The sequence below is a fragment of the Monodelphis domestica genome, chromosome 8 (genome assembly GCF_027887165.1).
Source record: "Monodelphis domestica isolate mMonDom1 chromosome 8, mMonDom1.pri, whole genome shotgun sequence".
Classification (NCBI taxonomy): Eukaryota; Metazoa; Chordata; class Mammalia; order Didelphimorphia; family Didelphidae; genus Monodelphis; species Monodelphis domestica.
Genome location: NC_077234.1, coordinates 96267516 through 96284477, shown reverse-complemented (window position 1 = coordinate 96284477; position 16962 = coordinate 96267516). Strand labels below are relative to the sequence as shown.

The 16962-nt window shown below is 35.9% G+C and overlaps 1 protein-coding gene across 7 annotated transcripts in view; it reads right to left on the bottom strand.

Annotated features, from left to right (window-relative positions):
- The window catches only part of ENOX1 (ecto-NOX disulfide-thiol exchanger 1), a 577820-nt gene that overhangs the window by 472565 nt on the left and 88293 nt on the right, over window positions 1-16962 (bottom strand). For all 7 annotated transcript variants that reach the window (XM_056807991.1, XM_056807990.1, XM_056807986.1 and 4 more), the window contains one exon: window positions 3249-3365. The gene's annotated coding sequence lies outside the window, so the exon portion shown is untranslated. The remainder of the gene's footprint in view (window positions 1-3248; window positions 3366-16962) is intronic.

The window sequence follows — 16962 nt, the reverse complement described above, 5'->3', positions numbered from 1 at the left end:
GTAGAAGATTCCCCAATGGGGAAATTTCCAACATTCATAAGTCTGAGAAATTTTAAGATTTACAACATCCTCAAACTACTGCTCAAGATCAATATAGGAACTTGGAGTCCTGGGACCATGAATATAGGCGTCCATGTCTTTCTCTCCAACCTTAGCTTTCCCAAAAATTGTTATCAGCATAAGGTTCTTTCCCAGAATGCCCTTCTGATCTACTAATGACCCTGAATTCCTTGATGATCTATGCCTAAATTTCCTCAATTGGCTCAGCTAAAAGCATAGGCTCTCTCCAAGGTCAATAGCCTCAGAATCCTGCATTAACCATACTGATTCCATGCATCTCATTTCTCTTGCAGACCTGAATATGATCCATGCCTCCTGCCTTCCCAGAGAAGCAGGATAGTCAAATACAAGTTTTCAGTAAAAATCTCTTGAACAGAGAATATACATATGTATATATATATATATATATATATATATATATATATATATATATATATACATATGTATAAAAACATTGCCTTCCTCCATTCAAAATAGGACTAGACACTACACCCTGAAAACTCTAAGAAGTAAATGAATAATAATCATAATTATCTGACTTTATAGGGATGATATTGAGATGCAATGCTTTGCATAGCAAAGACATTTAAAAACATGTTTGTTGAATTCAGTTGAGGAACAATGGAATGAAGCATCTTGCACAGGCACAATTCATACTAACAGCCCCATGCAAAACTGTACCTAGCTTCTTTCCCACAGACAAAAAGCTATTAAAAAGAAAAAGAACTTGCAAATAACAGATTTGTAAATCAGATAACATGATTCAGGGAATAATTACACATCTTTAAACATCATTGAGGCTTTCTAAGCTAGGAACATAGAGCTTGGTATTTCTTGAATTTTAAGTATGCCCATTCCCAATTTTCTGTTTACAGTGAATTTTATAGCAAGAAATCTCAACTTGTGAATTCTGGCCATTGGATATGCAGCTCTTTAATGAGACTATAGTCTGCTTTGGCTGTAAAGCTTTGTGACATTTAAGAGTATTTACCTTATATAACTAAAAAACAGAGAATGCTTTTCAAACAGAAAAAAAATGCTTATTGGACACATTTCCAAAATATATTATGAGAAATTCCTAAGTGATATATCTTTCTTTTTTAATGGAATAACACTCTTCTCAATTCTTTGATGAACCACTATTTATAAACTTGGGTCAAATTAAATTATACTTAATTTAAGTGGATTTATAATATTTTGATGAAAGCTGTCAAATAAAATCCTTTTCCTCAGAGAAAGCAATCCTGAAATAATTTTTTCCTTTGAGGCCTGTGAAATCTCATAAAGCAATCAGAGTCCAACAACTACTAATGTGAAAATTCCTTTGTTTAGCATTTAAAGCCTTTTGCAATCTATCCTAACCTACTTTTGAGCCTCATTACTCGTTATTCCTTTCCATGCATACCATGGGCCACCCAAACTAGACTTCTTACTATTCCTTTCATACATGATCTCAATCTCTCACATCCAAGCCTTGCCAGTGACCCTGTGACTGCAATATGCTCCCATCTCATCTCCTTATCAAAGACTCTTTAGTTTCCTTCAGGGTTCACCTGAATCACTCTGTAAATTGTGTGTGTGTGTGTGTGTGTGTGTGTGTGTGTGTGTGTGTGTGTGATCTCCCCCATTGGGACTCAATAGAAATGATTCAAGAATCCTTCCTGGTTAATGACAAAATTGTCACTATACTTTTGCTATATATCCAGCAGTGACGTGGATAAAAGCACTGATGGTATACTTATCAAAACTACAGATAGGAGCACTAGTGAACACAGTGAATGGCACAGTAAGGACCCTAAAAATATGGATGAACTGGAGCATTGGTCTGAATTTTTTTTTTAATTTTATAAATTATTTTATTTGGTCATTTTCCAACATTATTCCTTGGAAACAAAGATCATTTTCTTTTCCTCCACCCGTCCCATAGCCGATGCACTATTCCACTAGGTATCACATGTGTCTTGGTCTGAATTCTAATAAGACAAAATGCATTATAGATAGAACAACCTCATGCCCACAAAATGATGAAGTCAGGGGCAGACAGTAATTGTTCTGCTAAAGATTTGGGAGTTTTGGTGAATTAAAAACTCAATATGAATCAGCAGTATGATGTAGAATCTAGAGTATTTAATGCAAATTTGGGCTACAGTCAATGGGGCATAGAATACAGGGCTAAGGAAGCAATAGAACCATTATACTCTTCATTCGGAAGACCTCATCTTAAGTATTTTTTTTTCTTTCATACACAGTTCATTGAGAAGCTCTAGTGTCCAGAGGAGAATAACCAGGACTGTAAAAGGACTTTAGTCCATGACATTGGATAACTGGTTGAAGGAATCAGTCATGTTTAGCTTGGCAAAAGGAAGAACCCAAAAGCATATGATAGCTGTCTTTAAAATATGATGGGCTATTATATGGAGGGATTAGGCTCTCTTTGGTCTCAGAGGGCAGGACCAAGAAGACTGGGTAGAAGTTGCAAAGAAGAAAATTTAAGTTCAATATCAGGTAAAATTTCTTAACAACTAGAACTGTCCAAAAATGGAATGGGCTACCTCGAGAGGTATTGAGTTCTCTCTCCTTGGGGATCTTTAAGCAAAGGCTGGGTAACCACCTGTGGAGTGGAAATTCCTTTTGTATAAGGTTTCAACTAAATGGTTACTGAAGCCCCTTTCCATTTTAATAGGCTCTATCTAGTTCTGGTACCTGCATGTGTATTTAAGGCTTTAGGCAGTTTGACAGTATAACTCTATAAAATATCTCCCCACCTTTCACCACCACCAGTATCACAGCCATTTCAGGGCATACATTATATGTGGCAACTAAATACACGGGAAATGCCATCAAGGGAAAACAACAGATCCTTCAGCAAAACTAATCTAATTATTTTTTTCTCTGTCTCTAAGTCTGTCCCTCTTTCTCTCTTCTAAAGCTCTATTCTCTTTACCCTCTTCCCCATCTGCAAGGTCAAATATCTGTGGAACAGTAGGAAAAAGGCATAGCCTTTAAGAACAGCTAAGTAGTTCTATTTTCCCTAGTATTTAAGGTGCTAATTGTAGATGGCCTCCAGAAAGAGCATGAAGCTGTTGTCCTCATCACATGAACTAAATTCAGTTGCTGCCTTTCCATACTGCCCAATGGCTGTGCCTTTATTGTTGTTATAATTGAACTTATATGCATAAATGGCTTACCTTCAGAAACACGGAATGGTTTGACTTCACCTCTTAGACTATGGCCAATGAAGGGTGGTCCTAGGCAACTACTTCAGTATGCTTCAAAAAGGAGGTCACAGCTTGTCCTGGCCATTCCTGCAGCAAACAGAAATCAAAAATAGATAAGACTATCTATTTCTTTGTACTTATACACGTATAGTTCTCAGTTCCATATATTTCATTTAGAAGAATCATATAAACTTATTTTACAGGTAGCAAAGTGACACAGTAGAAATAGCACCAGGCATGAGGTCATGGAGACCTGAGTTCAATCTAGCTTCAGACACTGTGACCCTGAGCAGGCAAATCACTTAATACCTATCTGCCTCAGTTTCCTCATCTGCAAAATGAAGGGAAGAGCATCTCTCAGGATTGTTAGGAGGACAGAATGAGATAATTTCCATAAAGGACTTTCCAAACCTTAAGGTGCTATATAAATTTAAGTTGCTATCTTCATCATCATCATCATCATCATCATCATCATCATTTTTAACCTAACTCATCATCTCAGGGGTAAAGAGGGGACACATTTAGGAGATTTACAATGGAATAAATTGCTGTTGTTTAGGCATTTCAGTCATGTCTGACTCTTCATGATTCCTTGTGAGATTTTCATGGCAAAAATACTGGAGGGGTTGCCATTTCCTTCTCCAGCTCATTTTACAAGTGAGAAAACTGAGGCAGAGAAAGTTAAGTGACTTGTCTGGGACCACACAGCTAGTAAGTGTCTGAGGCCAGATTTGAACTCAGTAAGATGAGCCTTCTGATTCTAGACCCAGCATCCAATCCACTGTACCAACTAGCTGCCCCAATGGAATAAATAAGGGCTAATCCAGGAGAGTTGTGGAAATTAAAGGGAACACATACACTGAAAGTGTGAATTGGTCTAACCATCTTGGAAAGCAATTTGTAATTCTGAATATAGAAAGAATGGGAAGACTTGTAAAAACTGATGTGAAGTTAGGAAAACCAGGAAGAGCATTCACAAAATTACAATAACAATTTTAAATAGAAAGAGTGTTCAATAGCAAACCAAAGTTGAATCTTGAAAAATTAAAATGATCAGCCTTGGTCTTAATGGGGATATAAGAAAATATCTCCTACCACTTCTTTACAGAGGCAAAAGATTAAGGATGTAGAACACTACATATAGCAACAGACTTTCAATAGCTTGATTCATTTTACTGAATTTTCCCCATTTTTTATTCTTTATTATAAGAAGTGGTTGTCTGGGAGTAAGACAAAAAAGATTACAGCAGGAAATAAAGTTGATATAAAAATGAAAGGAAGCAATAAAATTTTATTTTTTTAAAGACAGACAATATCTCAAATACTTCCTACCTCTCTATTTTATCTATTCTATTCTCGATAATACTTTTAATCAGAGTATATCCTCTAACTCAAAGGCATGGCTCTCTTGAGTCCTTTGGGGTCACAACTGTCACATCTCCTGTCCTGATGTAATACAGTCAGTATTAGTACTGATACCATCATCATCACCATCACCATCACCATGATATCATTGTCTTAGCATCAGTGGATACAAAACTGAACTACCTCCCAGATGAAGAAAACTTCAGGTAAGAAAACTGTCTGGCACCTACTCTGCAACTTACAATACTAGAGAATTATCTAGGTCACCGCAAAGTTAAGTTATAGTCAGAATATATTTGAGGCAGAACTTGAACCCAAGTCTATGTTTCTTATAAATGTACACCATCACACTGCCTTTTATGTATATGGTTATATGTAAATCTCCATGGAAATTTGCTTCCTCTAAATTAAACTGGCTTCAAAATTTTAAACAATACTTCCTGCAAAAGCCTTTCTTCTTTTTATACATGAAGAATCAAATAAAGAATGAGCAGCCAAGCTATTAACTAATCTTTCAGGAGAAAACAAATAGCAAAAAAAAAAAGCTACTTACTAACAAATGTTGTCACAACTATTCTGGATGACGGGGACATGAATACATTTTAACTGGACTGAAGGATACTAACATGTCATTTTGTTTTCCTGCCTGTGTCAATATGCCATATAGCAAGGGGCTGAACTTTTGAGTAATTCCTAACTTTGAGCTCAATAAGGGTTGCTCCCCACCAAAAAAAAATGATGTGTATGCTCTTAGGGACTAAAGGAGAGGGTGGCATTTTTTGCTATAAAAAGATCCTCACTCAACGATGAATTCTTCCACAAGAAAACACTCCTGCCCCCATTCAGCAACTCTGCTTAGTCTTAAAAGTCCAAAGGCTTCTAGTATATACTCTTCCGGGGTCAGAGTTGAGTTATGTTCTACGCAATGAATCAGTTGCAATATGGTTCCTAATGGCAGCCTAGATACACAAGGGTAAGTCCTATTCACAACTGCTCTCTGCTAGAATCTCTAAGGAATCTATATTCACTGTTAGAGGGATAATTAGCTGAGTATCTCTGAGGCCAGTCCTTACAGTTTTCCCATAAAAATCTCTTCTTGCATAAGACATGATTTTTTTTTTAAATCCTTCTCATAGATATCATTAAGTCACTCAATTACCTCTGGGACAGATATAAATTATACATTCTTTGATTCTCTTTAAAATTTTAGAGGCACAAAGGGGCAGAGAAGCATCTCAAAGGTACTAAAAAATATAAGATATTCCAGAAAGAAACAATAACTTGTATGATATTAACTGCTACCAGAGCTCCAAAGGCTCCCTGCCTGGTCAAGGGAAACACATAAAGCACAGAAACCTAACAGCAGGCTTGCATGCTAATGGCTGCTGGTGACAAGGACTCATTGAATGTCACCGCTTCACATACTATGGGCTGTTCATTTTTCTTATCTATGTGACCTCTCCTTTCCAATGACTGATGGAACTCCCGAGAATTAGCATCTCTCTCTTTTCTGGGCATCTGCCACCAGGAAGGCACTCAGAAGTGTCTCTTCAACAACCCTTCGAATTCTCCCACCCTCCCCACACCATGGCAACAAATAAACAACCACCCCCTACTCTCTGGAAATGAGGAAGGTTATTTCTCTATATTATGGGGAAATCTCCTTGGTAAATCCTCAGAGATGATTAGGTTTCTATCTCTCTGTGCTTCCAAGTCTGGCCATCACACATGTATTCCTATTTCAGAGTGGGCTTAAAATGTTCATAATTGGTGTGAATAGAATGGAAGAGCTGTCGCTGCAAGAATAAAGAAATTTCAGTGTTCTAATGCCCTGCTGCTACGATGACCTATTTCACACTAGCATCTGTTCGGTGCTGATGAACCACTCCAGATGTAAGCTGGCAAAACAGCATTACAAGGATGGTATGCAGACAGCCACCTAGCGCTGCAGATGCTTCATTCCATGGCTCTCATTTAATATGTGCCTGATTAATTTTCCCTTTACTTTGTCAATTACTTGGCTAATACAAATATCTCAGAAAGATTCAGAATCTTAACATCTTGTTCACCATAGATTTTGCTGATTTCAGGAAAAGGAAAAAAGGACAACATCCAAATAAATGAGTCCCATGGGAGGAAGTTAATTTTTAGCATCAGCCTTCTTTGGGTAGTTTCAGGTAAGATGTTGGAAAAGTTTTAATGATGAACTAGAAAGAAAGTCAAACTTCACGATCTTACATTCAATGTTTTTTTCTGGAGATTGAACACCATTAATTTTATTCTTATATTTTTTTTTTAAAAAGTGTGATTTTAAAAAAATCCACTGTTCAGATGCTAATGTGCACCTCAGTGTCCCCCAAATGCATGTCATATCTGTGTAAAATGCCTTCAGCCCTTGACCTAATGAGGTTAGTGACAGGGATATGGATGACCAGAACAGCCAACAAAATACAAAAACCATTCTGCTCATGAAGCGCAATATTTCTCCTGTCATTTAACCAATTTTCCCCCCTCAAAGTGACAACATGGACTGCAAATCTCCAAGGCTAATGCTGCATTTGACAGACTAAGTGCTACTTAAAATATAATAATATATGTGTCAATCTAATAGGAATGACAGAGGTCATAAGAGGGACTTTTCAGGTAGGCAAGGGTATTAAAAGGTTATAAAAATGACAATCAGGAAACCAAAGAAGCATGTTACAAAACATTTTTCCCCAACCAATTACTGAAAATTCAGGCAATGTCAAGGGGTTCTCCAAACTGCGGAATCTATTCTTCTGGACCACATAGTAGCACGTCCATCCCTAGCCTTATAACTTGACCTTCAAGGGACAATTCACTGATTTCCAATGATATCAATGTGTTAAGTAGAAATCAAGACCTAGGAGGCCACAATGGAAGTTGTTCTATTAAGTAATTACCAAGGATATTGGTTCTAAAAAGGAAGTTTGAAGGTTTCTAGTTTTAGTTATTTGCAATTGACTGAACATAAAAAATATTCTAGACAGTTGTACTATATTCAGGATTTGAAAACATCCAGTGCTAGGTAAAAATTGCATTTTTGCTTTCAATTTCAATCCCAGTAGAGTTTTCAAACATATATGACCTTATAATTCTCAGTGAATAAAAGTCATTACTTTTATAAAACTTTTTTTCACCAGAATTTGTTTTCTCTTAGAAGCAATTTGTATCAAAAGAGAAAATGTATTTTAGCCTCTCTGAATCTGTTAACCAATGGTTAGCGTGGTTACCAATAAAACACAGAGTTTATAGGCCATAGGTGTCATTAAGGCTATTGGAGAAAGTAAGTAATGGGGAAAGAATTAAACAGTGAAATAATAAGGAAAGCCAAGGAACACAGAATACAAATTGGACCTACATGATTTATATGAAAAAAAAAAAAGGTTTCTTAACAAGCTCAAGGAATAGACAGGCAAATGAAAGGCAGAAACTAAAAAAATAACAAGAGGGTCAAAGAAGTTAAGCCATGTTGGATTCAGGATGTCCTGATGGTTGGTATTCAAACAAAGTTCTGAATATATTTTTAGAGATACTGCAAAGTGAAGAAGAAATATATGTATATATATCTTAGTATTTGGTCTCAAAATTTTTCTATCCATCTTTAAAAATTAATGGTTATCTAAATTACATATATGTATGTTTTGTAGTGATTAAAATAGTGGGAGTTATAAACTGTAGTAGATAAAAGAGTGTTTGGCTTAAATTGTGACCGCAGAAAATATGGTTTCAAGACAGTGTCTTGTTTTAGATCAAATATAATGTGGTCGCCAGGGAAAAATTCCCAAATATTAAATATACCCAAGTCATCTGGGTTTTATAGAAATTTTAATTAATACAAATGAGGAATTAAAGAAAGGGAGAGAAACAGAGTAAGAGGGAATAGTAGGAAAAGGGCTAGACCATCTTAGGCCAGCCTTAAGGCTTAAGCCTTAAGAGAGAGATCAGTCAGTCTTTTATACACTCACCACAAGATTTGTCCCAAGCAAGATTCTAGTGTTTAGAGAGACCCACCAGTTCAGCTTCAGCAAGCTGAACTAAGTTCAGCCACCAAGCCCTTCAAGGCAGCTCTGGCAAGCTGAATCTCCAGAGAGAGTTCCCTGAGACAGTCCCCGAGAGAGTCCCAAGAGAGAGTCCCCTCTCTCAGCTTTTCATCTCCTTTTAAAGGGAATTTTCTCCTATGTCACCTCCCCTAAGTTCTCACATCTACCAATCACAGTAGACATTTTCCAAAGGACAGATCATTCTTAATTCACACCTAAGTAGGCTTAAACTTTTGATTAAGTTCACACCTGAAAAAATCTCTGAGTAAGTTCTCACCTCTTTTCTACTTGTAAATTCACAAGTTGCCTGACCTTTATAGGTACTTAGCACCCTTTTGTATTAGATCTAAAAATAGGCACAGCTTAAGAACTTTTGCCTTATTATAAGTATGGGTTTAAGTATTTTTCATTGTTCAACAAGGAGTTTCTTCCCCTAAAGTATGCTTAAGTAGGGGTGGAGTAGAGGTCTCACATTCCTGATCTAAGTCCCTTCATTGTTTAAATGGGGAATGGTCTTAACCAAACCTTATGAAGTAGGGTCTGAGAATTTTTTAAGGTTCACAGTATATATATATATATATATATATATATATATATATATATATATATATATATGTATATATATATATATATATATATATATGTATGTATGTATGTATACACACACACATTAAATCAGAAATTTCAACAGTATATATAGCACCTCAGAGTAGTAGTTCTTAACATTTGGGGTATCATATACACCTTTAGAAGGATTGGTGAAGCCTAAGGTCCCCTTTCTTAGAATAATATTTTTAAATTAATAAAGTACATATGTATGATTACAAAGGAAACCAATTAAACAGAAAAAAAGTTTTCAAAATATATTCTTAAAAAACAAGTTCTTAGACCTCAGGTTAACAATCACTGATTTAGAGCACAGAATAAATAAGTGAATAAGGGAAGCTGTAAAGGAAAAGTCATCATTATTAGATGTGTACCTTGTACTTTAGAAGAGATTATTTCAATAAATTCAGAATCAATATAAGGAGAATATCATTGCCTAGGAAAAAAGAATTCTCAAAAAGGAAATCCTGCAGATATAGTTGAAACTGACACTAATAAAGATTAAAAATGGGGTGGAGGTAATCCTAAACAGATAAATGAGGCTGCATAGGAAACTCATAATATGAACTCAGATTTTTAAATCATGGAAGAAAAACAGAAATGGGAGCAAATAAAAGAACTGAGGTCTATGTGTGTGGTAAATTGTAACATGATACATGACAATGAAGCAAGAACTACTCAACTTCTTCAACTGAAGAAGTCAATGGATTAGAAATAAGTAAATATTCAGTTTCCATAGTGAGGAAGAAAATGGACATGAGATATTAGAGGATTATTATCTTTTCTTTCTTTTATACTATTAACTTCTGATGAATTCCTAAAATATATTATAAAAGAAATTATTTGTGAGCATGTCGAAATAGAAGAATCAATTACTACCAATGAGGATGTGTTCATTAAGAACAAGTCATCTTACATGAACACATTTACTTTCTGGACAGAATTATTAGACTTATAGACTGGTAAATAGGATGGGTAAGTTTTAATAAGATATATTTTATAGAAAAAATAGAGTTATATTGACTGGATAATAATACAGTTAGATGGATGTTGGACTTGGATCACTGACCAAACATGGTCAAGCTGATGTCAGTGTGAAACTAATTCACTAGTGATGCACAATCTGACTCTCTCCTTGGCTCGTTTATATCAGTAATTTTGTCAATAATCTACTTGAAGTCATTGTTGCTCATTAAATTTTCAAATAACGTAAAGAATGGGGTTACCAGTACATGAAGGACCCATAGAAAATTGACTATCTCGGGCTCAGAGGATAAAGGGTGAAGAAAATGTTGCAGTGAACTACAAGGACTTTTTTATGTCTCCTCTAGATTCAAGGAAGAACTTCATATATTCAAAGCACAGGTTGAATGACCTCCCTAGTTGGAAAAGAAGAGTCTGGAGGAATGTTTCTCTAATTTCTAGTTTATAAAGATGAATAAAGTGTTTCTTAAAGGATGTAGAAATACTTCAAGAAGAAAGCAAATAAGCCAAAGAATAAAAAAATTCTTTCAATAGAATTAGAAGACAGAAGAATATGAATCAAAAAGGAGAGAAGAAGAGATATTGAAATGTTGGTAATAAATTTAATCAGCCTTTTCTCCCATGGGAGTTGATCTGGACCATCTTAGCAGGAAGCAGATTTCAAGCTCCATAGATAATGAGGATTCACTGGTTCTGCAAGGAGGTCCCTGTAGAAGGGTACAAAGGTTTCTATCTACACATTCACCTGATATAAAACAGAGAAGTGATGCTGTCTTCTCAGAGTGTACTTCTGAGGCATGATGGATAGCATTGTGAGACTTGGCAAACATTCTGACTCTCCACTACCCGCTGTTGGTATTCATGAAGGTATAAACATCACAACATCACAATGAAAATAAAATATCTTTAGAGTCATAGTCACTAGGCTTGAAACTGATGTTTCTGCAGGTTCAGTTGGTGTTTTCCTCCTTGCCACCGCAGACTAAATAGCGTTAAAAGGAAAAAAAGTTTATATTTCTATGTCTATTGTCATTCAACAAGCATTTGTTAATCACTATGTGATAGCCACTGAATTAAAACCTAGGGGATACAAAGAGAGGGCAAAAGATAGTTCCTGCTCTTGAAGAGTTCCCAATCTAATGGGGAAGACAAATGCAAAGCACTATGTACAAATAAGATATATTCAGAATAAAGAGTCTTCAAGATGTTAGCCTATGAGTTTGAATCTGGTTCTTGAGTATAATTTTAAAATGCCTTTTTAAAAAGATGGCTTATAAACACTAAGAAATGGAAATAGTGATCACATCTGCTTTTTTGACAGCGTTACTAGTCAGCAAGACAGTTAACAAAGTTGTTCATTATAGCCTTGTATACAAGATGGATATCTATAGATTGGATGAATGTACTGCTGTTTTAAAAGGTGACTGAACAGCTAACCCAAAGGATACTAATTAATGGAATAAATTCTTCTTTAAAGTAAGTCTACAGTAAAGAGGCTTAGAAATTTATCATTGGCCTAAATATTTTTATTGATGAATACAATAAAAGTTTGAGTGCAAATTTACCAAATTTGTAAGTAATACAAAGCTAGACAAACCCACCATTTAAGTGAAAGAATCAAGATTCTAAAGGTTTTTAATAAATATGAATAATGGGTCAAATCTTAATAAAATGAAATTTAATATGCCAGAGTCCTACACTGACAATACATACAAACAATAGTATGGTGAGAGGAACAGAAAGGCATCATATGAAAAAGGTTTAGAGATTTTATGAATATTTTATAGAACAGTGGAAATGCATAATTATAAATGGGCACGATGAGTCTGAGTAGAAGGTCACCAGTTTATACATCAGAAATGACCGTCAGAATATTGGCTATAGAATGCTACTCCAAAATATACTTCTATCTAAAGAGCAGAGTCAGCAATTAGGAGGGCAAAATCAACCTGAGAGTTGCAAGCTAATAACTACAAATTTTAATTATGCATAACTAACTGGCCCTTCTCCTGAGACCACTGTGACCTGAGACAGGCATGACTGAAAAAAGAACAAATGGCCAAGAAGGTGCTTTCAAGGGTACAGCTATTAGTGACCTTGTGCCCCAGATTTATCCTTGTGATCAGAGACTCTCTAATAGCTAAGGCAATACATTTTGGCATATACACATTTTCTATAGACATAAATACACAAATAAAAATATATATGCACAATACTCAAGTATACTAGATACCCCCAGATCCAGAGCTATTCCACAAAGAGGTCCCACTTGACTCTCCATCTTTAAACAGACAAACTTGGTTGGTCTGTAATGGAAATACAATGGACCAACCTTTTATACTAGGAAAGGATCTCTATTTCTCCTAGATTTTTTGAGCTAACTGTAGGGAATTCAAGTGTGTGAGAGAGACAGATGTAGTCTTTATGGCCACAATCTAAAGGTTCTGCTTTGCAGCCCCTACTGCTCAGTTACATTGGTTTCTTTACTCTGTCACTACTATTTTTTTGTCTGTTATGTTGAGGCAGAATATATTGATAGCTTACTAAAAATATAAAATTTAAGAAGATATTAGTAAATTTCTATTATATGTAAGTCACTGGAGTAGTCGCTTAGTAAACTGTGGTTAGAATTTAATATATGGAGTCCTACTAGACCACACTTCCCTCAAAAAGTTATATTTGCCTAAGAAAACACATCTCTGTTTATCCACAAGGAGAACTCATTCACCTAGAAGAACGTGACCCATTCTTTCACCTTTAGAATTATTCATTTATACCACATCATACTATATTGAATACATGTTGTAATGAATCATTTTTGAAAGGAAAATGATAATGGCTATCACAAAAGAAGCATGTAATGAAGAACTGTTATGAAATATGACAAACTGACCTCAGACTATTCTCTGGAGATGTAGGGAAGAAGGATCTGTTTTATGGCATATCTATTGTTGCTTCTTGGTAACAAATTAGGCTACACACACACACATATGAAAATGTAGACTTTTCAGAACAGAATTCACTACTATTCTCTACAACTTCTCTGTACTTTCCTAAGAAATGATGGAGCAAACAGCAGCATTGGAGGAAAGTATGGGGATGGAGGAGAATGACCAGCAATTATTCTTGCTGAAACACATGCAAATGAGTAATTAATTGTAATACTTCAGTCACCAGTGAAGTCAAAAGGTAAATTGAGTGTGATCAAATAGTCAGTCAATCAAGCATTTATTAAATATCTACTATGTGCCAATGACTATGCTAGGTGCTTGGGACACGAGTAGAAAGAATGAAATCCTTGCTCACAAAGAGCTTATAATAGAGAATAATTTCCTTCCAAAGTATATACAACACAAATATAAAGTGAGTAAATACAAATATTATAATAGTTACACATAAGACATTTTGAGAGGAAGAGTAATTGAAAAGGATGCAGAAAGGCTTCATGCAGAAGATGGTGCTTGGGCTGCATTGTAAAGGAGAAAAGAGACACTGAGGCAGAAATAAGAGCTCTGGGCATGGGAGCCAGCCATGGCAAAAAGGTACAGAGAAAGAATATAGAGTGAGTAAGAAACAGAAGAAGGCCAGCTTGGCTGGAAAGCAGAGCAGGAGGTTGGAGAAGAGAGGTTTGGGAAACCAGTAATAACCAATGGAAAGACATATTGGGGGTAAATTACATGGTCTTTAAACACTAAAAGAGAATTTATATTTTAGTTATAAGGCAATGGGAAGTCCCTGAATTTGGTTAAATTGGACAATCACAGGTACATGGTGCACTGGATAGTGTCAAGCCTAGTCAGGAAAATTAATCTTCCTATTTTCAAATCTGGCCTCAAACATTTCCTAGATTTGCCAAGAAAACCCCAAATGAGGTCACAAAGAATCAGACATGACTGAAATAAATGAACAACAAAAAATGAGACTCACACAGAAAAAGCTATAATGAAGGAAAATTATTTTAGCAGCAGCGTGGGGGATAGCCAATAGAGTAGGGAGAAACTTTGGACTTCCAATGGAAAGTAGAAAAGTTTTGTTGAATCACATTTAGTCTCTTTTTTGATAGACCTACTCATGTATTCCTTCAAGTGTTTTGGGAAAAGAGGGAAAGATCAGCATGTAAAAGTTCTATACAGACTGGGGTCCTTTTAACCCAAGTATGACCACACAAGTCACGGAATCCTTAGGACTGAAATATACCTTTGAGATAATAAGAACAAATCCAACAAGCTGAACATTTATTAAGTATCTAATACTGGTGAGGCACTCTGTTACTTTGGGGCTAGAAAGAAAAAAAATAATAAAAGTTCCTACCCTTAAAAAAAGAATCTGTTCTGGGGAAGGGACTACAGAAAAGGTATGAATGGGAAGAAGAATTTTTTCATTTTATGGATTAGAGAGACTTGAGAGATGATAGGATCTCCTTGATTTCACAAAGCTAGTTAGTGCCTCAGGTAAGACTAGAACCTTATCTGATGCTTTCTTTGATACCAGGCTAATCTACATTTCCTAAAACATTCTGAGATGTATCCATATAGAAATCTTCCTGTGTAGAAAGGGTACAAAGTTAGAAAGTCATTGCTGGTTTCTCTAAATGTTAAGAAAAGGCATGAAGGAAAACCACAGTTGAAAAATTCTATTTCCTTCTGCAAATTCTTTCCTTCTCATCACTTTAATCCCCTCCTTTTTTTACTCTGGAATTCATTGATAAAGGCATAGAAAGAGAGAAAATCCTAGGCATTTGATCTCTTTCTCTTCCAAAATAATGAATCAAAATATATTTAACTTATTATGCATTTTAAAATATATTTTTATTTAGTTCACTTGACTTCTGTGCATTGGAAAGCCCTTGGATTTCTTTTATCCCCCATCTAATCATGTAATCGAAATATTAGTGCATCTCGGCAGGGAACATACCATCCACCTCTTCCTACAATCTGAAATCCATTTTATTAGACTGCTCTTATGAGGTTTCTTCTCCCTTTCCTCAGTCCCATTAATCCCTAAACTCTTCTCAGCAGGATCTAGCTAACTATCTCTTAATGCTGTTACTTGTGAGTTGCCATTTATCATGGAGGCTGATGTCAGGACCCTGGTGATTTCAGGAAAGAGCTACAGCAGACATTCCTCAGTAATTAGCTATAGATTCGGTGTTGGTTGTCTTCACCACCAACCTCTTCAAAGTAAAATACCTGTCAAGGAACTTGGCTTTTTCTCTTCTGGGATATAACTTATGTGAGAGAGCCTCATCACTTTCAACTATTAGCCAGAATAAGAACAAAGCTAAATATGTTATTTAGAGACTAAGTGATGAGGCAAAGGAAGATTACATCCTTAAAATATATCATTACTGTAATTAACGAGGGACAGACCAAGGAGGACTCGGTCGTAGATAGGAACATTTGGAGAATATTCTTCTGGAAGAATCTGATGTCATAAAGCAAAGGGACCCAGCACTCCACCTCAAAATATATACAGGCATCCCTTACACATTGCAGAAGTTAGAGGTATGGTACCCCCTACAATCTAGAAAATCCATATAAAATTTTTGGCCCTCCATACTAAAGAAGTCTGGATTTTTTTCTTTTCATTTTATGGAGTGTTTACAGTACTTTATTGCAAATTTTAGGGTTAAGTACAGATTTTTTAATTAAAACACATTTTAATTTTTATTTTTTGTGTGCTATCTACTAGCCTAAGCATGTCTTCTGCAACTTCAGAAAAACTCTCAAAAAATTCTCATTTATTTCTTATGCCCAAGATGAGGAAGGAATACCTGTATAATTGTCTATGGCTGACTCTGGTTCATTAACTGTGTGGGAAAGAAGCTGACTGGTGATTACACCTGAGCTGGAACTAGATAGGAATTCGAAGAGAATCAATTGCTGTTCATTCTCTCTCTCTTCACCCCCCCTCCCTCCCTTCCCTACTTCCCTCTACCCCCCACTCCAACCTGGCTAGAGAATTGGTCAACTTTGCCCACTTAGTTCAACACAAAACCATAACTAGAAGGCTCTGAAATTACTTCTAAACTTTAGGTGAAGGAATATTGGAGATTAGAACTAGGTTAAAACCTTGTGAATGCTGAAGGACTGAGTGAGCAGGAGGTCCAAGTCCAAGAATGGCAATCAATGCTCTTTCCCTCTAGTTTGCAAAACACCTAAAGAAATACATGAGTTGGAGTGAGAGCTACCAGCATCTATTATAGGTGAGTTTTCCTCCTGATTGGCCTGACACTATACATTATTTGGTCCTCCTCTGGCAGTCCTAACTGGTGGATGTTTTAATGAGGAAGTAGGGTTGTGTTCTCAGCTCTGTCCCTATAACTTCATTATTGAGAGGGGAAGAACAACTCTTCAGGAGGGAGGATCCCTACAGTTTTACTACGACTTTGAAATGTGGCTGACCCACAACTTTTTGGCACTTAAGAAATGGAATACTAGCTGGTTTATGAACTTTCCCCAGCTTTCCCTAGCAATCTTTGGCTAGAAAAACATAAGCTATCTCAAAGTCTGCAATGACTAAATTTCTTCTATTGTAGATGGTCACTCCAAAAATTTAGGATGGGAAGAGCAAAGCCAAAAATGGTGCTTTATGCTCAGGCTGGTTTTTGTTTATAGGATAAACAAAAAGTAAAGGTCCATGTCCAGGCAGATGGGGTGCAGGGG